The following is a 9460-nucleotide window of genomic DNA, read 5'->3' as shown; positions in this document are numbered from 1 at the left end:
GTTGGCTGCCATGCGTACATCCTGGTGGCTGTAAAATTCAGTGCTCCAATGACCCAGAATCTTTGAGCAACTCAGAATGATGGGCTTGATAAGTAGTTTAACTCGTGTATCATGCCAAGAACACAATGCGCTGCTGCGTTTTAGAGAGAGAAATCGAAGGTCCTCTTGAGATTTGATCGAATACTCCATCGCAGTCTCGACCTCTCAAGGTCTCTGGAGCAGGATTTCTCTTGAGTCGAGTTGCGACCTTACCTCCGCCTTGTATCTCTTCTCGACTTCGCGAACTGGTCGGAGAATGGGACCAGCGGCGTGAGACAGACGGCGGGTGAGCTGCTTCATGATGTGTTGCTGAGAATTCGACAAAGGCCTGATTGCGATTGGTAAGAAAAATGCCTGATTGCGATTGGGGCTGACAGTACCCTTGGTGTTGACGATCTTGCTGAAAGGTTTGCAGAGCTCGATCCGCTTCTCCTCGGCGCATTCCTACGAGAGCTTCTCTTTAGCTTCTCCTCGGAGCACCTTTGACGGCGATTGCATGTACCAGAACTGCGGCATCCCTGATGTTGACATAGGGCGGAGATTGGGTCGGTCGAGTTGGGTATTTAGGGTTTGGGGAAGAAAGAGATTAAAGAGGGATTGGGGTTAAGGATCTGCCAGAGACGGAGAAGGATTGAACTAAATGGGTTTTGCGCCTCAAGGATTGCTACCACAGAATGCCCGCTTGTGAGGCTATAAGACATGCGGACAATGGGTGTACTAACATCAATAGATGAAATCTTGCTTCTTGCCAACGTATCCATTTCAATGATGTAGTTTCCAATCACGACAGCGACGAGGGTCTGATGGGGATGAAAGACAGCAGCATGAGGTTGTAACGGTTTTGAGCTGCAGGTCGGTGATGATCGTCACTGTGATATAATCAGGGTCGGCTGTGGAAGAAAAAAAAATACGATTGAGGTGCGGCCACGAGCAGGACGAGAGAGAGAGCCTCCAGTAGGTGAACATCTCGTCGTAGAGAAGAGTCGCCGCCCATATCAGGCAAAGCGATTATGTGAGCTCCGCCTACTTCATCTGTTCCCGTCCTGTTTTCCGTTGCTTGACTTAGAGAGCACATTTGGGCCTGAATTCCCATCTGTCTTTGGTAAATCTCATTGGGAGGATTTTATTGTCATTCCAAATGAAGGCATCTTAGTAGATACAGACATATAGCGTTTAATCACTTCGGTGTGGCGCTGGTGCAGCGTATGCCGCGGTGCAGACGCGGGTACATCCACGTGGTGAACAACGACTTCACGCCTGATCCCCGTTAAGTGGCAGGAGAGGCGGTTCGGTGTCTGCAACCGCACCACACTTGACGCTGCTCAGGCTAATCTTTCTAGAAGGACCGAAGGATCTGAGATGGGTTGGTGAAGAGAGAGAAGAAACTGTGGTTGAGTTTAGGAGTTTTCATTTCTACATTTTTGAGATGGGTTTTGCAGTGACTTTGGTTCCTGGGTTTCTGTGATTTTGCAGATTCACGGCGGAGGTGAAAAAATGAAAGAGAACCGACACAACTTTTCGTATCGATTCCCACAGACGGCGCCAAATGTTGATGCACAAAACCGGAGGTCTTAGAACAACGTAAATCCGACCTTGAATCTGCAAGAAATGTAAATAACACAAGATGTATCGTGGTTCACCCCAAGATTTGGGCTACGTCCACACTGATTGTGTTTATTTGAGGGAGAGAGAGCTCTGAGAGTGAGAGCGTTGAGAGGGGGTGAGAGGGCCTAAGAATTGGCCTCAGAAATGGCATCCCCTAATTGTGAGGGTGAGGGGTCCTTTTATAGAATAAGGACTCCTCACTTATTACATATTTGCCCCTTCTTTTATTACATAATTACATTTAAGTCCCCCGAGTATTTATACGAGGTCTAAATACGAGGCCCTAAATATGGTATAAACAAGTTACATGGACTTCCTTCTACTATTGTCAATGATCGAGATCCTATCTTCTTAAGCACTTTTTGGAAATAAATCTTCAAGTTACAAAAATCAAAGCTTTGCATGAGCTCGGGGTATCATCCCCAAAGCAATGGACAAACTAAAGTGGTCAACAAATGCTTGGAGACCTATCTTAAGTGCTTTGTTAGTACTTAACCTAAGAAGTGGATCCATTGGCTGCCTTGGGCAAAATGGTGCTATAATACCTCTTACCACTCTTCATCTAAGTTCACACCATTTGAATTGGTTTATGGACATGCACCTCCTCATGTAATACCTTATGAGAAAGGTACTGTAAGGCTTAAGTAAATGGAACAAGGCATTTTCTAAAGAGATAAGGTTTTGACTATACTCAAGACCAACTTGGAGTTAGCTCAAAATAGGATAAGAACCCAAGCTAACAAGCACATGATAGAAAAGGAATTCACAATAGGGATTTTGTTTACCTCAAACTGATTCTTTATCACCATTAGTCCCTAGCTTCTCACTTAGCTCACGAGTTACTTCTTAAGTATTTTGGCCCATATGAAGTTATTGAGAGGGTGGGTCATGTAGCATACAAACTCAAGTTGTCTGCTAACTTCAAGATACACTCAATATTCCATTTTAGGACTGTCAAGAATCACTTGGGTCCATTAGTGCAACCTTCTGCAGTGCTTCCAGAATTTTCATCTACTAAGGTGCAGCATGATGAGCCTTCAAAGATCTTAAGCAAAAGGAGTACAAGAAGGGCAACATCGCAGGGGTTTAACTCTTGGTGTAGTGGATAGGCCAGGATGAGCAAGCTGCCACCTGGAAGGATTATGAAAATTTCCAGGCTCAATTTCCTCAGTTTCAGTTGTAAACCTTGTGGACAAGGTTTTTCTCAGGGATGAGTGTGATGATAAGAACCTTTGGCAGGCTTTAGTATAATAAAAACCTTAGGATCCATGTTATAAGCTGAATTGTATGGGGTAACTTAGGATCCATGTTAGTATTTGACTCCCGTGCCTAGCACAAGTTCGAGCTTTCCCTTATATTGTAACGGTTACTCCATTATTTTATATTATTATGAAATTCAGCTTTTATCCCTTAGATACTTTTTCTTCTCTTTCTCAAATTCAGACCTTCATTGTTGTAAAGTCAAGGTTGAATTAGGTAGATAGGGTTTTGATTCTATCACAGAACCAGTCAGTCCATTCGATTCCTTCATCACTGTCGAGCACCGCATCAACAAATGTCACATCCAGCCCCGAAATGCTACTTGAGCACAGCCATAAACTGTAGATAGCCATCGTCTAAACGAAAGAATCCAACTATGAATATGAACCTCATGGAAACCCACAAACAACATTGCCGGAACAAACAGACAACAACAAGAATGTGGTGGTGTTGGCAACACCCGAGTTAGTGGATACACCGAAACTCTACGCACGATCTCAGTAGGATGCATGGTTGAAGATCAGAGCATGGAAGAGCTTGGAAGAGTAATACCCACGGGGATAGGGAAATAGAATAAATGTGAGTAGAAATTTGGGAGAAAAAACAGTGGAAACAAGGAAAACAAAATAGAAAGAGAGCAAAAAAGAAATAACAACCGACACCAACTGAAGCTAGGACTGGCACCAACAGGATTTCTATGGTTTGAACGCCTCACACAAGATGTGAGAAGAAACTCTCAACTTGAGAGAAAACCCACGACTGAAGGTAATATAAACTCAGCTTGATGATGATGTTCTGCCAATGATCGGGCTGATCCCTTAATCCAAAACTCTCATCCTTTAAACTTCAAACAGGAGTTGTTTTAGATATAAGCACAAGATCAACACCAAAAAGATCAGTAGAGGATTCTACTTCTCTATTTCTATGCTAATTGTGTATGGATAATATCCTAATGAGAACTTGTGCCTCTAAAATGTGTAAACTCGTAGTAGTACATGAATTTCTAACTGTCATATTGATAAAAGTTTCTATGAGGACCGACTGGCTGTATGCATTGCCTCCACAACACCCAACACATATACACAAATGTATAAATCCATGTATTTTATGTCAACAATGTACACATACATCATGTGTCTAAATACCATGGATCCATAGTTATCCATAATTGATTTAAATGCATGGATCCATCCATGAACACATATATAAATATTTCATTCACGCATGCAGACATTAAACAGCAGTGGTAGAACTTCACCCTCCTCCCTTTTAGAAGAATACTAGGAAAATGTTAAGTCAGGTTATCAGTTTCTGCGTATACAAGCTATGTGGTGCATTTGCATACTAGTGTCTTACAAATTATCTTCATAAACTTTTAAAGAATCTGTATGAGATCACATATGATGATCGAGAGATTTTTCACGATGGAAGTGGGAGCAGGAATTCAAAGGTACAACATCATTGCTTATAGTTTATGCTTTTCCTATCTTATATGATTTTGACAATATTGTACTGCTAACAACTGATTGGTGCCTAGAGTAGTGGACATACTTTATAGTATCTTTTTATCCATTTCATGTTATTCTTTGTGTTATGAACTGCATTTAGCCTCTCTCTCAGAGGATCATGATCATGAAAGTACCATTGTTGCTGTTAACATCATCATAATTGTTATTTGGTTTTTATCGTTTAACAACTGCATCAACATGGATGATTCTGTGCTGCAACTGTATCCTGAAAATTCTCATAAGTTCTCCTCAATTGTTGATGTTCTATCTCACTTGGTAGAACATGTAAATGGCCCTAACTTTACCATTATAAAACATTCGTTGGTGGAAGCTGCAAGGCTATTTCCTTTGTGCATATAAGCCAATAATCTCACCCATTGTCAGGATTGCAGCCTAGATGGGTTATCCTGCAAGTGACAGTGATTGGATTATCATGGTTCATATGATCGCCTCAACCATCTATTTATTGAAATAGCTACTTCTTGCAATGCATAACAACTATATATTTCTCATGTTTTTCTATCCTTTTTCTGCATACTGCAATTTGTTCGGCATTAAAGTGTTTAGATTGAGAAGATACGAGACGCCAACTTTTGGTGCAATGTAATAGATATGGTCCAGGTTGGAGTGAAATATGTTTATGGATGTTTATCTTACTGAATTGCACCTTGGATAATCAAGTGATGGTTGATATATATGAGGATGCATTTTAGGGATTTCTATAAAAATCCCTTTTATTTGATGCCTAAGGTGAAGTCTGCAACAAAAAGCCCGCCCTCATCTGTTGATTACATGTTACTGACGATATGTACTTGCAGGCTAGAATCGTCCAATACGTACATCGGAACATTTGGGTCTGGCTATTTGAGGAAAAAGTCTTTACCGGTAATAGCCAAAATTTAATACCCAATTTCATAAATGTAATTTTTTTTCTAAAATCTTTTGAAAATAACATAAAGCCCACTTAAATAGACTTAAATACCCTCACATTAAGACCAAATAAACATAACGATGTAGTTGGTAATGTAATGGAAAATTTTCTCAATTGCGGCATCCTCTAATTACTTAGTTTTTCAATGAGAAAAAATAGTCAATGGCAGACAGATTGGAATATGAAGTTAGCATACCTTATTTTGTACGCATTTGATAAGGAAGACAACTTTTGGCAGCTAACCCACAGGTCCCAGGATCGGAACCTGGCTTTGATACCACATGATAGAATTAATATAATTTAGGATCCAATCAATCAAGTTACTAAAATACATGTAAATCAACACAAATGGCATATTCGACAAACTCTAATATTTACTACAATAAATATCACATGTTGGATAATAAGGTTTGCATTTGTAGAATTCATCGCTTGAGCGGCAGAACTCAATCATACCGCCGCTTGAGCGATAGAGCCCAATTATACCAAATCTATGCATGAACTGATATGCATGAATAAGCATGCAAACCTAAACTTGAAGCCATGATCTGCAGTAGGATGTATCTTCCCTTCTCTTGTACAACTACAATGGATGTATCAGGTTTCAAATGAGGCAACCTTACTTAATTTTGAATCATCCATATTTATACCGAGAAGAAGGACCAATCCCACTCTATTTCTGACTAGCCTCTTGCCACATGCATACACGTGTGACAATTGACCTTTTTATATTAAATTATGTCTTTTATTTTTTTTAAGTAACTATTTTATATTTTTATTCAAAAATTATTCAAAAAAAAAAATTGAAGCAAAACCATGAAACCACCCACTAACATGGTAGTTTTTTTTTTCAGTGAAAGTTTTAAATTTAAAATTCATTCAAAATTATAATGTGGTGAATTACTTTAAATTCTTATGGTTCAATTGTAATTTTTAGAATTCTTGAAGGACAATTTTTGGTATTTTGAATGTTTAACCTTTTTATCCTTCTCACTTTATATATATATATATATTCAATTGTAATTTTTAGAATTCTTGAAGACAATTTTTGGTATTTTGAATGTTTCACCTTTTATCCTTCTCACTTTATATATATAGATAACTACCTTATCCCATTAATAATGCAGTTATCTTCAGTTATTATTAAGCCAACTGTTCTTCATTAATTTAAATATGACTTGATCATAATTTTCCCTCTAGTGTGTTTTACTTCATTCGAATGTAAAACCTTAAGAAGTCTACAACAACAACAACAACAACAAAGCCTTTTCCCACTAAGTGGGGTCGGCTATATGAATCCTAGAACGCCATTGCGCTCGGTTTTGTGTCATGTCCTCCGTTAGATCCAAGTACTCTAAGTCTTTTCTTAGAGTCTCTTCCAAAGTTTTCCTAGGTCTTCCTCTACCCCTTCGGCCCTGAACCTCTGTCCCGTAGTCACATCTTCGAACCGGAGCGTCAGTCGGCCTTCTTTGCACATGTCCAAATCACCAGAGCCGATTTTCTCTCATCTTTCCTACAATTTCGGCTACTCCTACTGTACCTCGGATATCCTCATTCCCAATCTTATCCTTTCTCGTGTGCCCACACATCCCACGAAGCATCCTCATCTCCGCTACACCCATTTTGTGTACGTGTTGATGCTTCACCACCCAACATTCTCTGCCATACAACATCGCTGGCCTTATTGCCGTCCTATAAAATTTTCCCTTGAGCTTCAGTGGCCTACGACGGTCACACAACACGCCGGATGCACTCTTTCCATCCAGCTCGTATTCTATGGTTGAGATCTCCATCTAATTCTCCGTTCTCTTGCAAGATAGATCATAGGTAACGAAAACGGTCGCTTTTTGTGATCTTCGCTAGATTGCTCCGGTCATTAGTGTGGATAAGTATATAAATGGATAGAGATAGGAAAGCAAACACAAGATGTACGTGGTTCACCCAGATTGGCTACGTCCACGGAATAGAAGAGTTCTCATTAATTGTGAAGGGTTTACACAAGTACATAGGTTCAAGCTCTCCTTTAGTGAGTACGAGTGAATGATTTAGTACAAATGACATTAGGAAATATTGTGGGAGAATGATCTCGTAATCACGAAACTTCTAAGTATCGGAGTGTGGTGTCGTCTTGACTTGCCTTATCTGTCTCATAGGTAGATGTGGCATCTTCTCTGGAAGTACTCTTCCTCCATCCAGGGGTGGTATCTTTAACTGGTGGAGATGCACAAGGTAATGTATCAATTTCACTTGAAGCTTACTTGTAGTTTCAGGCTTGGTCAAGCGCGATACAAACCATGTAGTAGGAGTCCCCCAAGTCGCCGAGCTAGGGGGTCTGCTGAAAGAGGTGACAGACAAGGTAAGCAATCAGAGCTCCGACTGATTGTTCACCTTCTCCCCATCTTGCAGCAGCATGAAGGATAAAGAGAAGAAAAATGAGAAGAGATGATATGAGATACTTTTGCTTTTGAAGAAGTAACTTTCCACAGGCTTATTCTTGAACTGAGCTGGAGGGTTTTCTGGTTTCCTCCAGAGTATAAGGCCGACTGAAGAATTTGAGGGTCAAAACAAGTCCATCAAATCTAGAGTACGTTCCACCCTGCTGATATGGGATACTTTTGCTTTTGACAGAGTAATGGATGTATCGGCACGTGTGCTGTTACGCTTGTCTCCACATGCTTCCTTGTATCCTTCGCACTTGCCCTATCTGTTCCTCAAGCAGATGCGGAATCTTCCCTGGAAACATAAGATGTTGAAGATGAGTACTCGAGAGCAATGCCAGGTAAGTAATCAGGTAAGGGGTTCCAGGCAGTCAATTCCTGGCTGGAAGCTTGATTCCAAGTGCTGACTGATTGCTCTCTTTCTCCTTGTCTTGCAGGTAAAAACAAGGTCAAAAGAAAAAACAGGGAAAAAGCATGATATGGGATACTCTTGCTTTTAACCCTGATGATATGAGATATTCTTGCTCTAGTATAGCTTGTTTGCAGAGGTATTATCGGGGGGAAAGAAAGCTGAATATTTCGAAAGGCTTTGTTGGGAGTGCCCTCTCAGATATGATGAAGGGTTGAGCATTTTTGCAGGTCTGCCTGTCCGTTGGGGATGGAGGTCGACATATATAGGAGTCTCCCTAACAACAAGTAGTAATGTTATTCCTTTACCCTGCTTGGTCATAGCACGGTAGTGGGAGCTGCCAGTTTCACATGTTTTAACTCTGTCAGAGCACTTTGAAAAAGTGGTCTGTGGTATCTGGCTCTCGAGATTCGGAGAACGATGCCTCTTCGATTTTTGAGAAAGCAATCATGTTGGGGGTCTGACTCTCGAGATTCGGAGAGCAGTGTCTCTTCGATTTTTGAGGAAGTAATCATGTTGGGAGTCTGGCTCTCGAGATTCGGAGGGCGGTGCCTCTTCGATTTTGGAGCAAGCAATCTTGTTGGGAGTGTTGTCTCGAATGTGAGTAAAGGTTGGACATGTTTGCTAGTCTACCTTGCCACGAAGCACAAAGGTTGACACATAGGGACTTTCCAATTATCCAGCAATGGTACTGTTCCTTTACCCTCTCTTCGATTTTGAGAAAGTAGTCATGTTGGGAGTCTGGCTCTCGAGATTCGGAGGACGGTGCCTCTTCGATTTTGGAGCAAGCAATCTTGTTGGGACTGTTTTCTCGAATGTGAGTAAAGGTTGGGCATGTTTGCTAGTCTACCTTGCCACGAAGCACAGAGGTTGACACACAGGGACTTTCCAATTATCCAGCAGTGGTACTGTTCCTTTACCATTGTGGGTAATAATATGGTAGCTAGACCTTCAAAATTTATGTGTCTAAACTTTGTTAGTGCTGTTTCTTTGCTATTCTTTTACCTTTCTTGGTCAGAGCGATGTAGTGGGAGCTGCAAGCTTCACGTGCTCAACTTTGGCAGAGAACTTTGGCAAAGTGATCTGTGGTACCCATGAGTTATTGTTGCGTGTGGGAAGTGGGTGATTGAACAGTAAGATTCATGTGCTTTCTACTTCACCAGAAGTCTTCGACAGAATGCCCATAATTTCTGCAAAGCTGAGTGTGCGTGTGACAAGTGCTGACAAGGCTAGAAAAGTAGGTGCCTCTTTGATTTCTGAGATCGGCCCT

Source organism: Malus sylvestris, chromosome 5 (genome assembly GCF_916048215.2).
Source record: "Malus sylvestris chromosome 5, drMalSylv7.2, whole genome shotgun sequence".
Lineage (NCBI taxonomy): Eukaryota > Viridiplantae > Streptophyta > Magnoliopsida > Rosales > Rosaceae > Malus > Malus sylvestris.
This window is presented reverse-complemented; position numbering follows the sequence as displayed.